Source organism: Salvelinus sp. IW2-2015, unplaced genomic scaffold, assembly GCF_002910315.2.
Source record: "Salvelinus sp. IW2-2015 unplaced genomic scaffold, ASM291031v2 Un_scaffold1045, whole genome shotgun sequence".
Taxonomy (NCBI): Eukaryota; Metazoa; Chordata; class Actinopteri; order Salmoniformes; family Salmonidae; genus Salvelinus; species Salvelinus sp. IW2-2015.
In genome coordinates this window covers 159,853-173,313 of record NW_019942700.1, presented here as the reverse complement: position 1 = coordinate 173,313, position 13,461 = coordinate 159,853, and the positions used below count along the sequence as shown (strand labels likewise).

General features: G+C 43.3%; 1 pseudogene; it reads left to right on the top strand.

Moving 5' to 3' along the window:
• Nucleotides 1-688: 688 nt before the first annotated feature.
• LOC112069536 (E3 ubiquitin-protein ligase rnf213-alpha-like) overlaps nt 689-13,461 on the top strand; it is a 96,510-nt pseudogene continuing 83,737 nt past the window's right edge.

Here is a 13,461-nt window from a genome sequence, read left to right as displayed (position 1 = left end):
ATTCATCACCAAAGGGCATTTTCACCCACTCTGTACAGAGTCCATGGGCTAAAAACCTACAACCTGTTAGGCACCTGTAAATCATTAATATAAATAGGCAACTTTTGCTTCATCTCATTTCGAAAGTAAAACCCTTTTCCAACACAAGACATAATGCTCTGAGTTGGATCATCTCAATGTGCACTGACTTGGCTCCTCTAGTTTGGAATGGTTGAAAAACGAAACCTTAGGCAACTAAATCTAGTGCACCTTTGGCATCTCACTGGGTGATGGGTGGATGCGAGCTTTGTTAATAGGTATTTTCTTAACTGCATTGTTGGTTAAGGACTTGTAAGTAAGCATTTCACTGTAAGGTCTACACATGTTGTATTCGGGTACATGTGACAAATAACATTTTATTTAATAAGAAGAATATGCATATCCTTGATTCAGMTCCTGAGCTACAGGCAGTTAGATTTGTGTATATCATTTTAGGCGAAAATTGGGGAAAAGAGGCGAATCCTTAAGAGGTTTTAATCACATTTCGAAAGTAAAACCATTTTCCAACACTTGACAATAACGCCCTGAGTCGCTTCATCTCATTTCGAAAGTTAAAGGATTTTCTTARCAACAGGACCTAAGAGGCGGAGGACACACTATTTTCCTTAGTAAGTGGTTCCTTCCATTTAGGCTACGGAGCAAAGATGTGCTACGTCAGTGGAGGAGAGAGTGTCGAGTGACACACCGTTTTATTTCATTTTAGCTGCCGGTGACAGGCGGGACTCGCAGGAGGTATGTGTGTTAATGAATTTGATCAAGCTATGTAGCCAATTTATTGCTTCTTGATTAAATAAATACGACTTTTTTGTTTTGTTTTGTTACTAGCCACCTAGTAATTTTCTGATGTTGGTTTCAGCTAGCCAGCTAGATAGGTTCCGATCTCCCAACTAGATACCAAGCCATTTCAGGCAATCAATCAAGTTAGAGTAGCTTGTCTTCATTATTTTAGTGCTGGCAAGGTTYCTAGACTTTTAAATTGCTTAAATTAACGGGTTGTGATACTATATACCAATGTGGGAGCTAAACTCCSAAGGCAGGTAGCTTAGTAGTTAGAGCGTTGGGCCAGTAACAGAAAGGTTGCTGGATCGAATCCCCGAGCTGACAAGGTAAAAATGTGTCATTCTGCCCCCTGAACAAGGCAGTTAACCCACTGTTCCCCGGTAGGCCGTCATTGTAAATAAGAATTTGTTCTTAACTGACTTGCCTAGTTAAATGTATTTATCAAGTTTACCCCCTCAAAGATAAATCCGACTATATAGGCTACATTTGTAAAAGTGGAAGCTAATAAAAGCTATGTTTTTGCACCGCAATAGGCCTATGCGTCAGTGTTATTTTTACCATTTGATATTTACTCTTCCTTCCTTAKCTTTGTCAATACCACCAACGTTATGTGACATGAAKAATTGGAATGTGAAACTGAAAGTASTAGACCATTAAGGCACCTAGTTGATCATTCACAGCAAATAAAGTGCCTATAGAAAATCTACACCCCAGTTGAATTTCTTAACATTTTATTGTTACAACGTAGGATTAAAATTAGTTCAATTGTCTTTTTTTTTTTTGTCAATTGATCTCTACAAAAATACTCTGTCAAAGTGGAAGAAAAATATTAACCTTTTTTAAAGATTAATGAAAAATAAAATACTAATATACCTTGAATTAGATAAGTATTAACCCCACTGAGTCAATACATGTTAGAAAAACCTTTGGCCGTGGTTACAGCTGTGAGTCTTCTTGGCTAAATCTCAGATATTTGCACACCTGTATTGTGCACTATTTGCKCARTTATTCTTTTCAKAATTATTCCTGCTCMGTTGGGGATCATGGCTAGACAGCCATTTTCTAATCTTGCCATATATTTTCAAGCAGATTTAAGTCGAAACTGTAACTGACCACTCAAGAAGATATACTGTTTCTTGGTAAGCAACTGGTTAGACTGTTCCAAGTTATCTAGAAGGGTGTGTGGCTGTAACTGTGTACTGTTTTGGCAGAGTGAAAGTACAAACGCTTCCCACATTCGAACATGCACACAYAAGACACACACAACAAAGCACATTCTTGTTCTCAGTCACATTTCGTAACCAGTTACATTGCTATAATAACCATTGTTTCCCTTTCAGTCAGTTCACTTGGTACAACACATCTATGGGGGGGAGTCGCGCCCTCGCTAACTCATCTGAATAACCTTTCAATCACGTCTGACCGTCTGAGGTCAATGAGACTGTGCCCCAAGGGAGGCCCCGCCCTCCCACAGGTGATAGAATCGGGGTGCAGCCTCGKCAGAGTTGGGACTACAGTTGAAGTCAGGAAGTTTACYTACACTTAGGTTGGAGTCATTAAAACTCGCTTTTCAACCACTCCACACATTTCTTGTTAACAAACTATAGTTTTGGCAAGTCGGTTAGGACATCTACTTTGTTTATGACACAAGTCATTTTTCCAACAATTGTTTACAGACAGATTATTTCACTTATAATTCACTGTATCACAATTCCAGTGGGTCAAAAGTTTACATACACTAAGTTGACCACAGTATAAACAGCTTGGACAATTATGTCATGGCTTTAGAAGCTCTGATAGGCTAATTGACATAATTTGAGCCAATTGGAGGAGTACCTGTGGATGTATTTCAAGGCCTACCTTCAAACTCAGTGCCTCTTTGCTTGACATCATAGGAAAATCAAAAAAAATCAGCCAAGACCTCAGAAAAGAAATTGTACACCTCCACAAGCCTGGTTCATCCTTGGGAGCAATTTCCAAACGCCTGAAGGTACCACGTTCATCTGTACAAACAATAGTAAAGTATAAACACCATGGGACCACGTAGCCGCCATCCTGCTCAGAAAGGAGACGCGTTCTGTCTCCTAGAGAAGAACGTACTTGGTGCGAAAAGTGCAAATCAATCCCAGAACAACAGCAAAGGACCTTGTGAAGATGCTGGAGGAAACGGGTACAAAAGTATCTATATCCACAGTAAAACAAGTCCTATATCGACATAACCTGAAAGGCCGATCAGCAAAGAAGAAGCCACTGCTCCAAAACCACCATAAGAAAAGCCAGACTACGGTTTGCAACTGCACATGGGGACAAAGATCGTACCTTTTGGAGAAATAATGACCATCATTATGTTTGGGGGAAAAAGGGGGAGGCTTGAAGCCGAAGAGCACCATCCCAACCGTGAAGCACAGGGGTGGCAGCATCATGTTGTGGGGGTGCTTTGCTGCAGGAGGGACTCGTYCACTTCACAAAATAGATGGCATCATGAGGAAAGAAAATTATGTAGATAWATTGAAGCAACATCAAGATATCAGTCAGGAAGTTAAAGCTTGGTCGCAAATGGGTCTTCCAAATGGACAACAACCCAAAGCATACTTCCAAAGTTGTGGCAAAATCGCTTAAGGACAASAAAGTCAAGGTATRGAGTGGCCATCACAAAGCTCTGACCTCAATCCAATAGAACATTTGTGGGCAGAACTGAAAAAGCGTGTGCGAGCAAGGAGGCCTACAAACCTGACTCAGTTACACCAGCTCTGTCAGGAGAAATGGGCCAAAAGTCACCCAACTTACTGTGGGAAGCTTGTGGAAGGCTACTCAAAACGTTTAATCCAAGTTAAACAATTGAAAGGCAATGCTACCAAATACTAATTGAGTGTACCTCTGACCCACTGGAAATGTAAAGTAAGAAATAAAAGCTGAAATAAATCATTCTCTCCACTATTATTCTGACATTTCACATTCTTAGAATAAAGTGGTGATCCTAACTGACCTAAGACAGGGAAATTTTACTGATATTAAATTTCAGGAATTGTGAAACTGAGTTTAAATGTATTTGGCTAAGGTGTATGTAAACTTCTGACTTCAACTGTATATGGTCAGACTACATGGAGTTAGTAGCCTCCCATCTTTGTGTCGAGTCAGCTGATGTTTCTGCTACCCTCTGCAGCATGGGGGATCCGCGTTCGYAGGACGACACGGTGGATTCTCAGACATTGATGTGGAGGAGAAGGATTTGGCWCCAGGGCAGCCAAAAGCCTCCCGGCTATGGAGGTTGCAGGGGACACCCAGGGGGATYATGCGTCCTTCATTGGACGGTGTCYCAGAGTGYCCGGTCATGTGGCCTGATCCCCTCCTGTAACAGAGGGCGACCAGGTTCTGTGGGATCTTCCTGCCTCCTGTGCCTACCTTAGTCAGGCACGCCTGGCCTCTCTTCCCAGACATTGAKGACGAGCTGAAGGCAAGCTGTGACAAGCCTCGTTCAGGTCGACTATTCCTGGATGTGGAGGGAATGAAGGAAGCTTGTGCATGCACCCCCGGTGGAGGAAAAGCTGGCTAGCAACCTGCCCTCGTCGACAAATGGGAGTGGGGCTAATGCTAACTCCACTCTCCCTTCTGGGCAGTGTCACTTCTCAAGCTGCCCAGRTGGACAGATTGTACTGTGCTGAGGGACAAGTTCCCCAGTCGCTGAGCTCGGTCACCATGCTACAAGTCTATCACCGTGCGCGCACTCAGGAACAGCATGATCGCTACAGTAGTGGCCCAGCGCCATCTCTAGCTAACACTCTCTCTGAGATGTCGGAGGAGGACCAGCAGCTCTACCTGGGTGAGCCGATCTCTCCTGGTGGGTTATTTGGCGCGGCATTCTAGTCGCTGCAGTTACGTTTCGAAGCTGAGAAAAAGTAAGACGAGGCGTTGCAAGTCATCCTTCCGCGTAGGTCCTTTGCGTCCGTCTGCAACCACTTTGGGCCCTTGGCACCTAGCTCGGGTAACCTAGCTCGGGTAAGGTAGCTCGGGTAACCTAGCTCGGGTAAGGTAGCTCGGGTAAGGTAGCTCGGGTAACCTAGCTCGGGTAAGCTAACTCGGGTAACCTAGCTCGGGTAACCTAGCTCGGGGGGTGTTGACACAGGGTTTGAGACACCTGTTGCGCCCTCCACTAAAGTTTACTGTGAAAACAGTGCATCACCATTGACTGGAGCCCCTTTGACTAGAACCCCTGTACCCAAGGGGGTCCGTGCTCCATATCTGCAGTCACGAAACCACAATGTATGTTGGAAGCATATCCACTGCAATAATGCCCCTTCTTTTACCACTTAGTTCCACAGTGTTCAAGGAGTTCAACTGGTCTTGTCTTTTTTTTTTTTTTCAGTATTAAAGTAATACAATTAGTTCACCTCCATATTCAGACACGTTGTGTTAAGAGTGGTGAAGGTAAATAAACATTTAAAAAAGGGCAACTCGCCCATAAGGGGCCACCCCTCCCCTACAAATGGCTCTTTGCTGGGTGATCGTCGCCGATTCTGGACGTGACGTGCACTCACACTAGTCCCTTTAAGGTGTCTAGTTCGGCGGGTTATGGTCTCCGTAGGCGATTGATTGGTTGTAGCGGCGCCTAGGGAAACAAGCAGCGTTGAATACTCCTGTACTATTATTTCACGCACAGTTTAAATTATAAATTGTTTCTACAGAGGGTGTCTGTATTTAAAAGCCATCTGTCCTGTTTCCAGCCAGGTTACAGCGTTTTTTGCCAGTACCTAGGTCTGTTGGGTAATGATAATCCCCGTGGTAATGTTTTTTTTCCCCTGGGTGTTTTTCAAATGCGTGCACTCCAGCGTTGGGTTCTAGCCAAGTTACCTGGACACGTCGCATCTAACCACCTAAACGGGGTGCTTCAGGTTTCACCTTCTTACCTACAGGCCCTGTCTCTGTGGCGAGACCCTCTGCTTCGTCACAGGGTGGTCCCATGGGCAGGACTGTATCAGGAGATATGATAACGTCATACGCACCCATCCAGTGAGGGGCGTAGTAGATCGATACGGGGATGTGGAGAGCTTACTCCATATATAATGCCTGATGGTGTTCTCGCTCTCAAACGACAAGGAGAGGGACTCTGTTCTCTCCCTCTCAATGTGGGCTTGTGGTGAATGCAACAAACTTTACTCAGTTCCTCCTCTGGGGCTGATTCAGCACTGGGTAGGGTGCGTCTGAAGGTCTTTTAGTTCTTGTGGCTCCCCAATAACCCAGGAAACCATGGCTTGCGGATATCACTCGCCTGGTTTTCGAAGATCCGTAGCTACCCCCACTGCGCGGGAACGTATTGTCTCGAGCACACAGGGAGAGTTGGGTTCTCAGCTTGTGTGGGGGGGGTGATTGTATGTCCCCATAGCTGTGTTGTACAAACTGAACTGACTGAAAGGGGACTTAAAGTTATGAATATAACTACTGTTCCCTGAAGGAAGGGAACGAGGTAAAACAAAGTAGAAGAACTTGGTCTCTGTAGGAGGAGCTCTGTTCTATCCATTTTCTCTTGTTTGGATTGGTCGCCTTTTTTTAGGGGAGGAGTGAAGTGAGCAGGGAATTTGTGTGAGGTAAGAAAAGMCCATGGGAAGATAAAAGGGTTTAAGTAATAAAGTAAAAGACTGTAGAGTAGAATTTTTGTATTAAAACCCGGTTTGGATGGGCCTCCCGAGTGGCGCAGAGGGCTAAGGCACTGCATCAGTGCTTGAGGCGTCACTACATACCCGGGTTTGATCCCATGCTGTGTCACAGCCGGCTGTGATTGGGAGACCCATGAGGTGGTTCACAATTGGCCCAGCGTTGTCCGGGTTAGGGGAGGGTTTGGAATTTCCTGGGCCGGGCGCCTGCAAGATGACTTCGGTCGCCACCTGTACGATGTTTCCTCCGACACATTGGTGCGGCTGGCTTCCGGGTTAAGCGAAGAAGTGTGTCAAGAAGCAGTGCTTGGCAGCATCGTGTTTTGGAGGACGCATGGCTCTCGCCTTTGCTTCTCCTGAATCCGTATGGGAGTTGCAGCAATTGGACAAGACTAACTACCAATTGGATATCAGGAAATTGGGGAGAATTTCTTTTTTTTTTTTTACGGTTTGGGGTAGGTTAGCAGTGTTCAGTATGGTGGAGAGAGGAGTGTCCTTGAGGGAATGAGGCTGCACCCCTTGATTTTATCACCTTTTGAAGCGCAGTTTCTTTGTCCTTGTCCGGCGTGATTGAAAGGTTCTTCAGACAACTAGCAAGAGTGCGACTCCCCCATAGTGTGTCGTACCTATTTCCTTCAGTGAACAGTAGTTATAGTCATAACTTTACATGTTGTGTACTCTTATTTTCTTTAGCTCTATCAGATAAAAAAAGAGCCAGAGGACCAAAAGAAGAAACGTGGGAAAGAAGCCTGCATCTTTGGTTCTGATGAACCCTCGTAAACAGGATGAAACCGCTCAGCAACTTCATCATGTGTCTACGCTGCTTGATTAACTGATGAATTAGCCTGTACAGTCAGATCATCTTTAAACATGTCTGATAACATAAGTCCACAAACCTTAACAGAGGCCATGGCAGAGACACAGTTGACAGTGGAGCAAGGTGACAAGAACATTGGGCAGAGTAATGTTCTTCAATCGCCTACGAAACAGACATTCAAGTCAGCTCCAAATGGCACTACTGCCGTTATACCAGACTCAGGGGACAAGTTCTCCAGCTCCTCTCATCAGTCCCTTTCAGAGGAAGGAACAAAGATCGCTGGTCAAAAGGCTGATGCTAAAAAAACTAAAAGCAAGAAAAATATGGCAACATTGGACAAGAATGCTGAAGACCAGAATAGGCAACCCGACCTACAAGACCAGGACTCTGCGCAGACTACTYCTGTTGTTAAGGATATCTGTTTAGGTTCTCAAAAGGTATCGTAGCTTTTTTGATTTTAAAGAGGATTTTGTTTGATCAAGTAAAAATGTCATTTTCAGTTATATAGTGAGGGCCATCTATGGCCGTTTTGGTTTCTTGTTGAGGTATTTGAGTGTTAKWTTTTTTWWTTTTWTTTACTTCACTGAACAGACCGAGACCATAGGTTCCAGTGTTGACCCKCCGGAAGTGGAGCCTATGGAGATTGAGCAGTCTTCACCAACTAGTCCAGATTTTAAGATGGAACCAAAGGACAACACAATACTTGGATCTGAGGTATCGTAGCTACTTGAATTTTTTTTAAAGAGGATTTTGCTGTTTGAACAATTTTAAACTGATGGATCCAATACAATTTGTCATAAGAATTGGGGGATCTATTTGGCCATTTTGTTTCATTTTGAGGGGCTGTTAAGTGTTAATGTGTATTACATGTTTTACTTTACTGAACAGACAGAGGGCGAAGGTGCCAGTGGTGACCGACACGTGGAGCCTATGGAGGTTGAGCAGTCTGCCCATGGGAAAGAAGATTCCTCCCTTTCACCAACTAGTCCAGATTTTAAGAGGGACAACACAAGTGATGCCTCTGAAAGTCCGGCTGGACCACCGCCAGAAAGGTATCCCAACATTTTCTTCTAGTCAGAAGTCACTCAATACTCATACTTATTTTTAAATGACCTTAACCAAGACAATTCCTGCTCACTTCATCTTAAGACAATATTCACCTGATTTTGTTTTTTCTTTGTTCCAATTCCAGCACAGCCATGGTTGGATCAGAGGTATCGTAGCTTCTTGATTTTTAACCCTTTACACCGGTACCCGTAGGCGGGTTGAAAATGGCAGATTTGGGCACTGATAGGCACCTAAATTGGATCGCAGTGGCTGCAGGGCCGTAACTAGGGTTTTAGTGCAGTCCGTAAGGATGCTGTAGGTTCATCAGTCGATCTACAAAAAACACAGCCGATCTACAAAAAAACACAGCCGATCTCAAAAACACAGCCGATCTACAAAAAAACACAGCCGATCTACAAAAAAACACAGCCGATCTACAAAAAAACACAGCCGATCTACAAAAAAACACAGCCGATCTACAAAAAAACAGTCCGATCTACAAAAAACCACAGTCGATCTATTAGCTGTACAATTGTAATGTTATACACCTGAAATGGGGGAAATATGAGAAATGATCCACACTGACATGTAGCATCAGTAGCAAAACAAAAAATGTAGGACATTTTTTATAGCTGTATTGTTTGCATTTTAATGTCAGCCTATAGGGAAGATAGGTCCTGTGGAGGTGTTCATATTGAAACATACAACAGTTATATTTTAATGTCAGCCTATAGGGAAGATAGGTCCTGTGGAGGTGTTCATATTGAAACATATTTTTTTAAGTTCCTAATTTCTTTGATAAGTATAGTACAGGTTCTTTTAGGGACCCCATATGGGGCCCTGACCCCATGTTTGGAACCACTGTACAAACCTCTTTCTGCTTGCTTCCTCCTCTCTCTCTCTCCTCTGCTTCCTCCTGCATGCATTGCAGCCTGCCAAAGCCTCACCACTGAGCTCCACATCACTGTCTGTCTCCGTAGCAGAGCATGTGAGCGGAGTTGAGCGGTTGGAAATCCCGCTCATCGCTCATGGAGCTCGGGCGCTCCATGTCCTTTCCTGCTGCTCTGCTAAAAACCGCTCACTGCTTACAGGATCACAGGGGGGGGAACTGCAGCTCCAAATTCGTTCCATTCATTAAAATCGCAATTTAACCAACACCCATCTATTTTTGTTACTACCTGGACCTACCAATTGGTTTATATTTATTGAAACCAAACCATATGGATTTGAAGAAAAGTATTTGAAAAATAATGGAGAGGTGAATGTAAGAAGCGAACATAATTTCAAATAGGCTACATGTCATATTAAACAGCATATACAGTGTATTCGGAAAGTATTCAGACCCTTTGCTTTTTCCACATTTGTTACGTTACAGCTTATTCTAAAATAATAAATAAAAAAATCCTCATCAATCTACACACCATAACTCATATCACAAAGCAAAAACAGGTTTTTAGATTTTTTTACAATACATAAGTATTCAGACCCTTTACTCTGTACTTTGTTGAAGCACCTTTGGCAGCGATTACAGCCTCGAGTCTTCTTGGTGTGACGCTGCAAGCTTGGCACACCTGTATTTGGGGAGTTTCTCCCATTTTTCTATGTAGATCCTCTCAAGCTCTGTCAGGTTGGATGGGGAGCGTCGCTGCACAGCTATTTCAGGTCTCGAGAGATGTTCGAGCGGTTCAAGTCCGGGCTCTGGCTGGGCCACTCAAGGACATTCGGAGACTTGTGCATCCATCCTCCCAGTCTCTGCTGCTGAAAAACACTCCCACAGCATGATGCTGCCACCACCATCCTTCACCGTAGGGATGGTGCAGGTTTCCCCAGACGTGACCTTGGCATTCAGGCCAAAGAGTTCAATCTTGGTTTCATCAGACCAGAGAATCTTGTTTCTCATGGTCAGAGTCCTTTAGATGCCTTTTGGCAAACTCTAAGCAGGCTGTCATGCTTTTTACTGAGGAGTGGCTTCCGTCTGGCCACTCTACCATAAAGGCCTGATTGGTGGAGTGCTGCAGAGATGGTTGTCTCTCTGGAAGGTTCTCCCATCTCCACAGAGGAACTCTGGAGCTCGGTCAGAGAGACCATTGGGTACTTGGTCACCTCCCTGACCCAAGGCCCTTCTCCACCGATTTCTCAGTTTGGCGGCCAGCTCTAGGTGAAGTCTTGGTGGTTCCAAACTTCTTCCATTTAAGAATGATGGAGGCACTGTGTTCGGGGCTTCAATGCTGCAGAAATGTTTTGGTACCCTTCCCAGCTCTCTGCCTCAACACAATCCTGTCTCAGAGCTCCACGGACAATCTCTTCGATCTCATGGCTTGGTTTTTGCTCTGACATGCACTGTCAACTGTGGGACCTTATATAGACAGGTGTGTGCCTTTCCAAATCATGTCCAGTCAATTGAATTTACCACAGGTGGACTCCAATCAAGTTGTAGAAACATCTCAAGGATGATCAATGGAAACAGGATGCACCTGAGCTCATTTCGAGTCTCATAGCAAAGGGTCTGAATACTTATGTAAATAAGTAATTTCTGTTCTTTATTTTTAATACATTTGCAAAAAATAAATAAGCTGTTATCACTTTCTCATGATGGCGTATTGTGTGTAGATTGAGGAAAAATATTAATTTAATACTTTTAGAGAATGAGGCTGTAACGTAACTTGGAAAAGGGAAGGGGTCTGAATACTTTCCGAATGCACTCTAAATAGGTCAGGAGCCAAACAGGGAGCCTAAGATGGAACCGATAATGAATTATTTAGCTATATTATTTCAATTACTTAAGGCTATAGCCTACAAAGAAATGCGTTGTGACAAATTTGCTAGTGTGACACAATAGGCTGGTAGGGACATAAAAACGCTCAGCATTTAAACAACATTTCATTGTATTGAATCATTATAGTTTATAAATTGTGCGTTTAGGCTGTGACTTACTTAGAATGAAATTCTTCTTCTTTTATTTTTAAGAACACGAGTTTGGTGATCTGTGGTTTCAGGCTCATGTAATGTTGCCTGGAGAGCTGACCAGCTGATCATATCCTCTCCACACGTGTAGAGCCATTGGGGACGCTAGACACCCTTTTGGCCACTCCTGTCAGACAATAGTCTATGTGAAATAGTTAACAACGTAATAAAGAAATAAGACGCTGATGAGATTGTAACTACATAAATACTTATACCAACCTCCTCTGTATATTCTCAGAAGAATGTATTTTATTCAGGATTGCTCTGTCTTTGGCCAGCTTCTCCATGAACTCCTGGCAGGGGAGGTTGAAGTTTGTCTTCACAATAAGCATGGCCTTGATGGTAGGAACAGTGACCCTATTTCTTGCTGCTGTCCCATAGATCATTCATTAGGGAGAACACTCTCTCGACTGGTGCATTACTTCCAGGTAAGCACATGACAACAGACGCTAATCTAGCCAGGTTAGTGTGTGGGATGTCATTCTCTTTGAAGTGGGTAACCACCGTGCTCCATCTCTGACTAAGCGGTGTCTCAGATGTTTTCCATTCTTCAAGCGATCCCCCCCTTTAGGAACTCTTGCAGGCCAGTAACCTCGTCACACAATGCATCCTCATTGATGGTCACGTTGGGGCATTTTTCCTAGAGCTCTGACTCTCTTTCTAGAGCTCTCCTCTTTCAGAGGTCTAGAAAGAGGCCCCTGTTCCCGACTTGGAATTCTGAGTTGGGATGAACGTTCAAAACAAATTTTCCTAGTCTGAGTAATTTTTTTCCCAGAATTCCCAGTTGTCTTGAACGCACTGAAATCGGACGTCGGATATTTCCCAGATCTGAGTTCCACTTGAAGAAACTTGAAATGTTCTGGATTGACTTACCTTCATGTCTTAAAGTAATGATGGACTGTCGTTTATCTTTGCTTATTTGAGCTGTTCTTGCTAAAATATGGACTTGGTCTTTTACCAAATAGGGCCAACTTCTGTACAACACTCATACCTTGTCATAACACAGCTGATTGGCTCAAACACATTAAGAAGGAAAGAAATTCCACAAATGAACTTTTAATAAGGCACACCTGTTAATTGAAATGCATTCCAGGTGACTACCTCATGAAGCTGGTTGAGAGAATGCCAAAAGTGTGCAAAGCTGTCATCAAGGCAAAGGGTGGCTACTTTGAAGAATCTCAAATATTAAATAGATTTTGATTTGTTTAACACTTTTTTGGTTACTACATGATTCCATATGTGTTATTTCATAGTTTTGATGTCTTCACTATTATTTTACAATGTTGAAAATAGTAAAAAAAAATAATAAAGAAAAACCCTTGAATGAGTAGGTGTGTCCAAGCTTTTGACTGGTACAGTATATATGACCTATAATTAATTACAATATGAGTGAAATAGTTTTCCTTACAAAAAATAATAATGTTTTGTCTGTTAAAAAAGCATATTTTCTGTGTTGGAATGGTGTGGGCGTACCCCAACAACAGAAGGGTGTGGGCGCATACTGCAGGAAGTTAGCTGTTTGGAGGGGGTCCCACTTTCCACTTATGTGTTTTCAAAATACCCCTCCCTATAGCCTTCTCTATAGCCCTCTCTATTCGCCTCCAAATAGCCCTCCCCTAATTGTGTGATGACGGGGATGCAGAGTTGTGATCAAAACACCTGGACGTGTGCTTGCTGTAGCTCCTCTACGGCACAGCTAGGAGAGCTCAAATAACCACCTTATAGTTGAACAGTCTTCTTTGAGTCATAAAAGCTCATTGAAATGACTTAGGAACTGTGCCCACTTTGGAGAGCTGTGTGTCCACTTGGAAACACTAGTTTAGTCCTCTCACTCAAACCCTTGTCATTTGTCTTGTCTTATGTTGCACCTACCACACATTTATCATGTCCCAATGTATCCAGAGTATTTTCAGGTTTCGTTATCGACAAATGTGGCAAAACGTTCAGTAAATGTAAAATGCACATAAAATCAACAGTGTAATGAGATTCAGTCTTGTGTCAGGGTAACTGTTGTTGTGTCCTTAACTTTGGTCTAATCATTTTCCCATAATCCACAAACTGTTCACTTTCAATTGCTACCATGCTACGCATATGCTCTTCATATTTCTTCTGTAAGAAACATTTAAATTTGGAGACGAGATCTTTTACTTGCCTACCATGCCTAAC